The sequence below is a fragment of the Peromyscus eremicus genome, chromosome 7 (assembly GCF_949786415.1).
Source record: "Peromyscus eremicus chromosome 7, PerEre_H2_v1, whole genome shotgun sequence".
Lineage (NCBI taxonomy): Eukaryota > Metazoa > Chordata > Mammalia > Rodentia > Cricetidae > Peromyscus > Peromyscus eremicus.
Window position 1 is genome coordinate 16,478,810 of NC_081422.1, and position 12,112 is coordinate 16,490,921.

At 48.3% G+C, this 12,112-nt stretch overlaps 1 protein-coding gene and 1 non-coding gene across 2 annotated transcripts in view; one reads left to right on the forward strand and one right to left on the reverse strand.

Moving 5' to 3' along the window:
• Olfm2 (olfactomedin 2) overlaps positions 1-12,112 on the reverse strand; it is a 58,185-nt gene that overhangs the window by 13,846 nt on the left and 32,227 nt on the right.
• Trnaa-agc (transfer RNA alanine (anticodon AGC)) lies at positions 2,637-2,709 on the forward strand. The gene has a single exon. It is a non-coding gene; the product is annotated as a tRNA-Ala (tRNA).

A 12,112-nucleotide genomic window follows, 5' to 3' on the forward strand; every position in this document is an offset into this window, starting at 1 on the left:
TACCAGCGCCAATTCTGCAATCTTCCAGGAATCTCATCAGAAAACCCATTTACACGGAAGGACAGACAGGTCCTGGACCCTTCCAGCAACCTCAGCGGCTTCCAGTTTTACCCTATCCAGTTATAATTCCACCCACGTCATCTCCTGAGCCACCCCATAATCTCATCAAAAGACGGGATGTTTTTTGTTTCGTTGGTTTTGGTTTTTCCAGACAGGGTTTCTCTGTTTAATAGCTCTGGCTGTTCTGGAATTCACTCTGTAGACCAGGCTGGCCTGGAAATCATAGAGATCTGCCCGCCTCTGTCTCCTGTGTGCTGAGATTAAAGGTGTGCACCACCATGCCCAGCCACAGGGGGTGGTTCTTTTCAAACACTTCATTTTAATTACGTGTATAAATGTGTACATGTACATATGAGTGCAGTGCCCTTGGAGGCCAAAAGAGGGTGTTGGAGTCACTGGAGCTTGAGTTACACACACTTGTCAGCCACCTCTCGTGGGTGCTAAGGATTGAGCTCAGGTCCTCTGCAAGAAAGAGTCATCTCTCCAGCCTCCCAGGCACTCTCTTCTACTGAGTTCTGGTTCCCATCTTAATATTCCTGCTAATGGGCTCTAAGAGGATAAGCTATGCCCTCAAGTAGCTGTTCTTCAAATCACATTTTGTGAGCTGGAGCCTTCAAATATTTTCATGGAAGCCGCTGCCCCAATTAAGCACAAGACTCCATAACAGGTGCAGGGTTAATTAAGCCTGAGACACGCAGAGCAATGGTAAAGCCTCTGTCTAGAGTCACCCATTGAGGGGCTGGGACATGGCTCAGTGGTAGAGCCCCTGCCTAGAATCCCCCAGTGAGGGGCTGGGGGTATGGCTCCATGGTAGAGCCCCTGCCTAGAATCCCCAGTGAGGGGCTGGGGCATGGCTCAGTGGTAGAGCCCCTGCCTAGAATCCCCCAGTGAGGGGCTGGGGCATGGCTCAGTGGTAGAGCCCCTGCCTAGAATCCCCCAGTGAGGGGCTGGGACGTGGTTCAGCACTAGTCTTAGCAGCCATGGCAGCCTTGAGTTTTATCCCCAACTCTGCTAAAATGAAGAAAAGAAAAAAGCTTCCTGAAACAGAGGGATTGTGGCTGGGTCCCCTGGGGGCAGCCACCCCCTGAACACTGGCTGTGGGAGGATTAGCCAACTGGAAGAGAGCAAGCAGCTGCCTCTTAATAAAATGAGGATGGAATCGAATTTGAGACTGGGTAATTTAATCAGCAAGCTGAGGTGGCTTGGGGCTTATATGTTTATTTGGACTTTTCCTCCTTCCAGAAAAGCATCTAAGTGGTTTACAAGGATATGTAAAACACCACACAATGGATCCAATTAAATTTGAGAGTGGGATCAGACACACTGGGAGGGCGGGCTGCCAACCCACAGCCAAGGTGGTCAGATGTCTGTTCTTGCACTTTATCCAGCCAATTTGAGACTGAAAATCCAGCCCACACAAATCATAAGAATCATATGGCCAAGTACCAGGCTGCTATAAGGATCTTTTTAAAAAGATTCTTTAAAGTTACAATTGTGTGTGTGTGTGTGTGTGTGTGTGTGTGTGTGTGTGTGTGTCTGTGTGTGCTCTTGCTCATGTGCCATGATATGGGTGTATGTGTTGGTCAGAGGACAGCTTATACTTCTTGTTACCATATGGGTTCTGGGGATTGAACTCAGGCTGTCCTGCTTAGTGGCAAGCATCTTTACCTACTGAGCCCTCTTGCTGGCCCCTACAAGGATTTTTATTTAGGCACTGCTTAAAACTACACAGGTAGGAGTGTTTCTTTTTTTTAAACTTCTAATTATATAAATTGGAATAACATAAATTGTAAGGTTCAGTTACAAGATGGAATACTATACAGTCATTAAAATTGGGGACTCTGGGTCCTGGAATGCTTATTTAGCGTATATAAGGTATTGGATTCCATCCTCAGAACCCCACAAAAATATCACATATACATATGAAACTCAGGACCTCAAGAATTCTAGAAAAGGGCTATAACCCCCAGCCCCACCCCCTAGCTCTAAGTCAGAGGTTCTTATCACTGACTTTTAAGTTTGTCTATTCAGGGATGTGTGTGTGTGTGTGTGTGTGTGTGTGTGTGTGTGTGTGTGTGTGCAACGAATGAATGTAGAGACCAGAGGACAACCTTGGGCATCATTCCCCAAGCCCCAAGCACCAAGTGCTATCCACCTTGGGGTTTTTTGTTTTGTTTTGTTTTTTCGAGACAGGGTTTCTCTGTGCAGTTTTGGTGCCTGTCCTGGATCTCGCTCTGTAGACCAGACTGGCCTCAAACTCACAGAGATCTGCCTGGCTCTGCCTCCCAAGTGCTAGGATTAAAGGTGTGCGTCACCACCGACCAGCCACCTTGGGTTTCTTGTTGTGTTTTGTTTTGTTTGAGATAGGGTTTCTCTATGTAGCCTTGGCTGTCCTGGAACTCAGTATGTAGACCAGGCTAATCTCAAACTCACAGAGATCTGTCTGACTGCACACACAAAGACACACACAGACACACACTAGTACTGGGTAGGATTAAAGGCAAATACCAACACACCCACCCTCTACACTGTTTTTTGTTTGTTTGTTTGTTTTTTTAAGAAAGTGTCTCTCGGGGTTGGGGATTTAGCTCAGTGGTAGAGCGCTTGCCTAGCAAGCACAAGGCCCTGGGTTCGATCCTCAGCTCCAAAAAAAAAAAAAGAGAGAAGAAAAGAAAGAAAGTGTCTCTCATTGACCTGGAGCTTATCAATTCAGCTAAGCTGACTGGCTAGAGTCCCAGGAATTCTCCTGCCTCTGCCTTGCTAGCCCTGGAATTACAACCATGTACCACCACGACAGGCCTTTTAAAAATGTGTGTGTTCTGGGGACGAGACTCCAGGTTCAACCCAAGTTTCTTTCCTGTTTTTAAAAACTGTATGGGGGGCGGGGGGGGGGGGGGTGGCGGCGAGCTAGCGAGGCGGTTTGGTGGCTCAGGGCGCTGACTGCTTTTCCAGGAGACCCAGACTGGATTCCCAGAATCCACAGGGTTGCCACTCTCAGCCGTCTGTAACTCCAGTTCCGGGGGATCCAACACCCTCTCTGGCATCCATGGGCTCTGCACACATGAGCTGTGCAGTCATATACGAGGGCAAACCACCCACGCATGAAAAATATTTTTTAATTTAATGTATTTACTTGTATTTATTTATTTTATGTGCCCCCCTCCCTGTGTGTGTGTGTGTGTGTGTGTGTGTGTGTGTGTGTGTATGTGTGTGTGAAGACAGCCTGTAGGAGTTTGTTCTCTCCATCCTGTGGGCCCCTGGACTCCATCTCGTGTTGTCAGGGTTAGCAGTAAGAACCCCTATCTACTGAGCCATCCCACCACCACCACGACCACTCCCCCTAAAAGAACGAACATGAATCCTTCTGTAAGGAGATGTAGATGGAACCCAGATGGAACTCATGCTAGACAAGTGACTCAGCACCACGCCACACCCCAGCCCATCACTCTTGTTAGGATTCTTGTACCCCTTCCACCCCACACCTTGTTTTGTGTTGTTTGAGACAGGGTCTCATGCAGCCCAGGCTGGCCCTCCCACTCTGTGGCTGACGGTGACCATGAACCTGCTGGGATTACAGGCTTGTGCCACCACACGCAGTTTTATACCCCACTCTGAAGATCGAACCCAAGGCTTCCTACAGGCCAGACAAGCGCTCAACCAACCGAGACCCAGCTCCGCCTCTAAAGCTTGTTCAAATTCATTTTTTTTTATTTTTTATTTTGGCAAAGGAGTAAGAGAGACATAAGCAGAAGGGAGACTGAGAAAAATGAATCTGTTAAAACCTGACCCTGACAGCATATGGTTGGGCAAGAATTTGGCTTGGAGTTCCTCAGCAGAAAACTCAAAAAGAGAAAACTGGTCACTTCTGCTGTCCCTGGTGTCCTGAAAGCAAAGTACACCAGATGTTCCCAAGAAGCAGCAACTATTTTTGGTACTGAGAACAGGCGGGGATTTCTCCCACGGCCTCCCAAAAAGGACTCTGTGATGTCACCCACGTCTTTCCGGGCAAAATCCAAAATCTTTACGGTTAGGAGCTGCCCTCCCCCTCTCTCTTCTCTCCCCCTCTGCCTGCCCTTCAGTCTCCTTCTTTCTCGCCTTTTCTTTATTTTCTTTCTTTCTCTTCTCTCCTTCCCTCTTTCTGTTTTTTTTTTTCCCCAGACAAATTCTCAGTCTGTAGCCCAGGCTAGCTCAAACTCACACTCTTCCTGCCTCCGCCTTCAGAGTGCTGGGACTCCAGGTGTGCACCACCACACTTGCCTCTGGATGTTTTTCACTCCTATTCCATCAGGTAGAACCCACTCCACAAGGTCCTGTCTGGATTCCTGCTCTCAATCGATGACTGGAGTGCTGTGTAACCCAGGCAAGTTGTTTAACGTATCTGTGCACGTTAACTACTGTCCCTACCTCACAAGGATTCCTGGGAGGATGAAATGGCTTAAAAAATAGCCAATAACATATGCATTTAGAAGTAGAACAGTCCTAGGCAGACGGAGTTACAGAAGTTGGCTACCATCACCATCACTCTGCACAATTTTCTTGATCATGCGGAGGATGGGGCCCAGGGCCTCACATGTACTAGGCAGGCACTCTGCCACTGGGCTGCATCCCAGCTCTGCAGCTGTTATTCAAATTGCCACCTTCATAATACCCAAAGGCCAATTAAGTAACTTTTTAGTGTGTGTGTGTGTGTGTGTGTGTGTGCATGCACACGCGCATGTGTAGGCCAGAGGACAGCCTCAGGGATCACTCCTCAGGAGTCATCCACCTCTTTACAAATGTTCTTATCACTTTGTGTGTCAGCATGTGGAGGTCAGAAGACCATTTTGTGGAGTCCTCTCCTTACATCTTTGCGTGGACTCTGGGGATGTAACACAGGTCAACAGGCTTGCACAGTAAACACCTTTAACCACTGAACCATCTTGCCAGCCCCACCTTATGTTTACACAGAGTCTCCCTGACCTGAAACTCTCAATTCAGCCAGACTGGCTGCAGTGATGCCCAGGGCTCCTCCTTTCTCTACCTCCCCAGTACTGGGATTTCAAGCATGTACCACCAAGCTCACTTATTTGTGCTTGCAAGGCGGGTACTTTCCAACTCAACCATCTCCCAACCTGTATTTGTCTTTTTCAAACTTAACTTTATGTACTATCATTATTATTGTATGTGAATACGCATGAATGTGTGATCACAAGCAAGCAATTTGAATGTGGAGGCCACATGACAACCTTTGGGAGTAGGTTCTCCTTCCGCCCTGTGGGTTCTGGGGCTCAAACTCAGGACTTCGAGTTTGCACGGCAGGGGCTTTTATTGACTGTGCCACCTCGCCAGCCCCCTAGATTTTTGTGTTTGATTTTTAATCACTATACTGACAAACCCGACTCCTTCCAAAGAAGAGAGGTTTATTTACCTCCAACTCTAGAGGTCCAAGGACACAGTGCGGTCATCAAGGTTGCTCTAGAGACAGCCACATGATCAGAAATGTAAAAATTCCTCCTGATGGGCAGTGCTAATCATCAGCTCGACAGGATGCAGAATCACCTGGGAAATGGGCATGCCTGTCGGGGGTTGTTCTGTTTACGTTAACTGCTGTGGAGAGACTCATCGTCATTGTGGGCACATTCCTAGGTGCGCTGGTTGGTTCATTTTTTATCAACTTGACACAAGCTGGAGAGACCTGGGAAGACGGAACCTCCACTGAGAAAATGCCTCCATCAGATTGGCCTGTGGGTCAGTGTCTCCACTGACGATGGATGGGGGAGGACCCAGCCCTCTGGGGGCAGTGCCACCCCTGGTGTGTATAAGAAGGTGGGCTGAGCAAGCCATGGGGAGCAAGCTAGCAAGTCTCCACTGCGGTTCCTGCCTCCAGGCTCCTGCCTTGACTTCCTGCCCTGACTCCCCATGTACTGGTCAAATAAACCTATCCCCCACTAAGCTGTTTGGTCACACTGTGACCACGGCAAGACCGAAACCAAACTCGGGTGGGAGTGCTAACAAAAACGGAGACAGTGGGCTGAGCGTCAGCGGCCATTGCTCTCTTCTGTGACTGGATACGCATGACCAGCTGCTGTTGGCTTGACCTCCCTGCCATCATGGACTCTACCCCTGAACTGTGAGTCAGACTATGTGTTTGTTTTAATTAAAAATCCTTTTCTTTAAATTTTATTTTATGTTTATGGGAGTTTTGCCTGCATATACATCTGTGTGCCACACACATGCAGTTCCCACAGAGGCCCCAAGACAGTGTTGGATCCCCTGGAACTGGAGTTATAGACAGTTGTGAGCTGCCATGAGGGTGCTGGGAACTGAATCCAGGTCCCCTGGAAGAGCAGTCAGTGTTCTTAGCCACTGAGCCATCTCTCCAGTCCCGTTGCTTGGTTATTATCGTCGGGAGGGACACGTATGCCACAGCATGCATGTGGAGGTCAGATGACAACTCTACAGAGTCACTTCTCTTTCCGCTCTCACGTGGGTTCCAGGGATCTAACTCAGGCCCCCAGCCTTGAGCAGCAAGCCCCTTTACCGGGTGAGCCATCTCATTGGCCCTGTGAGCCAGAATGGGTCCTTGGTCTCTTCAGTCGCTTTAGTCAGGGTATTTTTGTCACAGCAACAGGGAAAGATGCCCGGGTCAGAAGCAAAGGAGGCTGGGCCCACAGTCCCTCCCAAACGTGGTGACAATCTAGCAGGCCACACCTCTCTTTTGTTTGTTTGAGACAGTTCTCACCATGTAGCCTTGGCTGTGCAGACCAGGCTGGCCTTGAACTCACAGAGATTTACCTGCCTCTGGCTCCAGGGAACTGGAGTCAAAGGTGTATGCCACCCCCCCAGCTCGGCCTGACTTCTTAAAGAACACACTGACGAGGGCTGGGGTGTACCTCAGTTTAGAGGAGAGGGCTTGTTTAGCATGTATGAGGCAACTCCATCCTCAGGAAGCGGGGGGAAGAGGGGGGGGGGACACACGGACGACGGGGGGGGGGGGGGAGTGGGGGCGGGCGGGCGGGCGGGGGGTATAGAAAGGGAGAGCCCAGCACCACAATGACTTGGGACCTGTGGTACGATCAGGGAATAAAGGATACTGAGGCCCCAGTAATAGCTGGGCATCGGACGGCGCTCTTAGCATCTGCTAACAGGGTTAATTCTCGTCACAAGGCTGAGAGGTGCCTGAGAGGTGTAGAGAGAAGTCGAGACCTTCACCACAGTGACAAAGCCTGTAAGTAGTGGAGCCAGGATCCAGACATGACCTCCCTTCAGGCTGCACGATCACAGTGAACATGACCTTGTTGCCCTCCCCCGTCCTTTTCTTCTAAACCTGGGTCCCCATGGCCATTCAGGCCTCAGGTGTGACTGAGACAGACCTCTGCCCAAGACAGGAAGTGGCATGGGAGTGGGGAGTTTTGTCTGTCTCGCAGATGTTTATTGAACGGCTAAATGTTGGTGGGCTGGTAGGTTAGAGACCAAATGTCTTCTTCACACGTTCACAGTGAACAGTAGCCCCCCCACACACACACCATGCCACTCCCTCCCCTTCTCCCAGGAGGGCTGTCTGAGGTCAGGCTGACACAGGCTCCTTCCTAGCAGGTTCTGAAGCAGTCCTGGAAGAGGAGCTGTGATAAATGAATCGGGGACACGCCTGGCTGCTGCATCTGAACCGTGTCAGCAGCCAGCCCTTTGGAGGGCTTGAGATAATAGCCAGCCGCCTTTGTCAGACCTGGAGGTGCTGAGCAAATCTCAGCTGAGTGATAAGCTTGTCAGGCCTTAAAAAACAATAGCAGCTCACCCAGCCAGGCTTAAGGGCAGGGGATTGTTGGGGCCTCCCTCAGTTTGAGCCACAGTGGCTCTGCCCAGGATCTGGGAGGCAGAGCAGGGAATATTGTTGAGAATGCCCACCCCCTCACCCATTCACACATTCAGTCATTCATTCACTCTATTTATTCTCCATCCATGATCTATCCATCCATCCATGAGCCATCTAACCATGATCTATCCATATATCCATCAGTCTATGATCTATCTATCCATGACCATCCATCCATGTGTATCCTCGTTCATTCATTCATTTATCCATTTATTCATTCATCTACTAATTATATATCCAACCATTCATGGACCTATTAATTAATCTATTTCCTTTGTCCATGCATTCAAGCACCCATCATCTATTATCTTTCCATCCTTCCATCCATCTGTTCATTTATCTATCCATCTCTTTATCTACTCATCCATGTCTTAATCTCTCTGTTCACACCTCCATCTATCCATCTATCCACCAGAATACTCATTTTGTGCATGTATATATTCTTATATATGCCTCTGTGTGCATACGCATGTGTGGAGGCCCAACACTGGGGGTTTTCCTCTATCGCTGTCCATCTTATTTTTGAAAGTGTCTCTAGCTGAATTCACTGATTCACTAGGATTGCTGGCCAGAACGCTCCAGGGATCCCCGTCTCTACCTTGCCAGAGCTGAGGTCACAGGTGCACGCTGCCACGTGACGTTTTTACATGGGTTCTGAGGTTCCAAACTCAAATCTGCAGATGTGCACAGCACGTGCTTTACCTACTAAGCCACCTCCCTAGGCCCAGTTTTTGTTCATTTTAGAAAGGGTCCCCTGTAGTTCAGGCTGGCCTTGAACTGCTGACCCACCTGCCTCTACCTCCTGAGTACTGGGATATCAGAATGCCTACCATGCCTGGGAGGGACATAACACAACATGAACAAAGGTCTGCAAACAGCCAGGAGAGCTGAGGTTCCCTAGCTCTTAGCTGAGCCATGTTAAGGTTTGGGTATATGTGTGTCTTCTAAAGGTCCCCGTGCTGGAAGCTTGGTCACGGTGATTAATGGAGGCAGTTCTCAGAAAAGCCTGACGTGTAGCAGTTTCCTCCAAGGTTAAAACCTTCCATCTTGAAGGGAAATTTTTTTGTTTTGTTTTGTTTTTTTTTCAAGACAGGGTTTCTGTGTGGCCCTGGCTGTCCTGGGACTAGCTCTATAGATCAGGCTGGCCTCGAACTCAGGGATCCACCTGCCTCTGCCTCCCAAATGCTGGATTAAAGGTGTGCACTACTACTGCCTGATGAAGGGAAACCTCCTAAGACATAGAGTGAAAGAAACAAGCACTGAAGAGACAGCCTGGCGACTAGGAGCACTTGCTGCTCTTGTGGAGGACCAGAGTGTGGTTCCCGCTCCTACTCGGTGGCTCACAACCATCTGTTAACTGTAGTCCTAGGGATCCAACACCCTCTTCAGCCGGCAGCAGACACACGCAACATACATTCAAGTAAAGCACCAAACACACAAAATAATAAAACAGATAAATCTAAGTTGTTTTTAAGAGAAGTGAAACAACTCAGTCCCTACACATTTCTTCTTTATACATGACCCAGTCCCCAGAATTTTGTTATAGTCAAAGGAAATAGAGTAACCCAGCCCTCCTCCCCCTGCTTAAATGTTCCCACAGTATTTAGGGTATACACACAGACTCACACACAGACATGCATGCACTCACGTTCGCACATATATATACACACTGTGACAGTGCTATGTGACAACCCTATGCAAGAAATCCTCTGGTAGTACATCCATGGCAACCATACTAATGAATAATAAATAACAGTGGATGCTTAATTCACCCCTCTGAGCGACACCCTGTGCTAAGGGCTCGGCAGCTAGTTTCTCATGAAGAACCCAGCGAGATTAAGCCATAATGAATGTTCAAGTCCTGGATCTGCTCCTTCCTCTTGCTTGGTAGGTTGCCAAGTACATCACTTGGTCTGTGTCATCTATAAAATGGGAATAAAATTGTGTGCCTCAGGCCGGACGGTGGTGGCACACACCTTTAATCCCAGCACTTAGGAAGCAGAGGCAGGCTGATCTCTGTGAATTCCAGGACAGGCTCCAAAGCTATACAAAGAAACCCTGTCTAGAAAAAAAAAATTATATACCTCACTGCACACACACAGAGTACACATACACACACACACACACACACACACTATATATATATATATACACACACACACACATATATTCACACATATACAAACACACATATACATACACACATACATATATATGCACACATATTCACCCATATACATACACACACACATATATATACACACATATATACGCACATATTCACACATATACAAACACACATATACACACACACATACACACATATACACACACACATACACACAATAAATAAAGAAAATGAAAAAATGAAGGTGGTGCATGAACAGGGAAGGTCCTTGGCAGGGAAGGTCCTTGGTGTTGTCATTGAGCTCTGGCCTCCACACATGCTACAGAAACATGTAAACACACAGCTCCACCATTTCAATAGTGTGTGAACCTGGGGGTTGCCTTGTACCATGTCTGAACCAATGTGGGTGTCACAGGCATGCTTTGGGGGTGTTATCAATTACTATCCATCCAGAGCTAATCACAGTGCTGAACATGTGGTCCACACAGCCTCGGGCTCTTATCATACACCTACCTGCAAGCTTCCAGAGTGCTTGTGGGTGCCCTGCTGACTTCTTCTCTAATAAATGTCTTCTTTGAAATAAGTTTAGATTTACAGGAAAATTCCACAAGACAGTCCAGGGAGCAGCCACCTGGCCCACCCTCCCCCTGCATTGTTAATGTCTTATGTAACCCCAGCACATTGATCACAACGGAACCCCCAACACTACTAACTGAATTCAGACTTGTCCAGTCTCTCCAGTTTTCCCACTCAAGTCCTTTTTTGGGTCCAGAATTCAATCCAAGATCCCACATTGCACTGAGTCACCTCGTCTTCTTACTCTGCTCTAGGACAGTGTCTCCACTCCTTCCCGTGACCTTGACAGCCTTGAAGGACACTACTCAGAGATTTCGTAAAATGCCCCACTAGCCGTTTGGTTTTGGAAGTCCATGATTACCCATTTGTTTACATAGAACCTCATTCTCAGATCCTCCTACTGGTTCTTAAGCTCAGGAACTTCACTGGGGCGTGTCTCAGTGGTAGAGCCCCTGCATAAAATCCCCCAGTGAGGGGTTGGGGGCGTGGCTCAGGGTTAGAGCACTTGTGAGCATGCACAAGGCCCTGGGTCCCAGTACCACCACCAAACCCCCAAAAAAGTAAAATAAAAGGGGACCAGGACCCATGTCTCTAAACCCGTCTCTTCTGTCTGCAGGTCCCTCAGATGCATGCTGTCTGTCGGCAGTAGCTGCAGCTGAATTACTGAATGAACAAATCCCAGATCCGCAGTCATTTAGCGCTCAGCCCACAGTTCGGCTTGTTCTGTCGGCCTCCCTGCCAGAGGCCAGATCTAGTGAAGTTCACAGAGACATAAAAACGCCTGTCTTCTCAGAAAGATTCCGTTTTGATCCTTTTTGTGTTGACATCAAGGACTCATTTCTTTAATACTTAGCGGCTTTTGAACCAAGGATGGGAGCAGCTAGCTGCGTTTGCACCAGACGGCTGCTTCTCCAGACAGCTGGGGCGCCTCTCTGGCGGCTCCTCCTCCTTCTTTCTCCCAACCTGTCACTCACCTGCTTCTTCCTCCCTGGTTTTCCCTGGGCCTCTGGCAGTGGTGGAGCAGTCAGGCTGAGGGTTCTGGAATTATCCACAGACTCTGAGGTCTTCCTTGCCACACAGCCCAGGCAAGCTTAGAACTACCAAGGGCCCAGGTTGCCGCAGCCTCTTTAAAATGAGTGTTTCAATTTTTTAAAAAAAGATTTGTGTTATTTTTGATTGTGAGTGTGTGTGTGTGTGTGTGTGTGTGTGTGTGAGAGAGAGAGAGAGAGAGAGAGAGAGAGAGAGAGAGAGAGAGAGAGCAGGTGCCTTTGGAGACCAGAAGAGGGCTTTGGATCCTCAGGAGCTTGAGTTAAATGGGATTGTTGTCTCAGCTTGGCTGCTGAGAACGGAACTCAGGTCCTCTGCAAGAGCAGTGTGGGCCCTTAATCTCTGAGCCATCTCTCCAGCCCTTATTTGTTTTTAAAATGGTTATTTATTTAATTTTTTGTTTATTCGTTCATTCATTCATTCATTCATTTGGGGAAGGGCTGTCACGG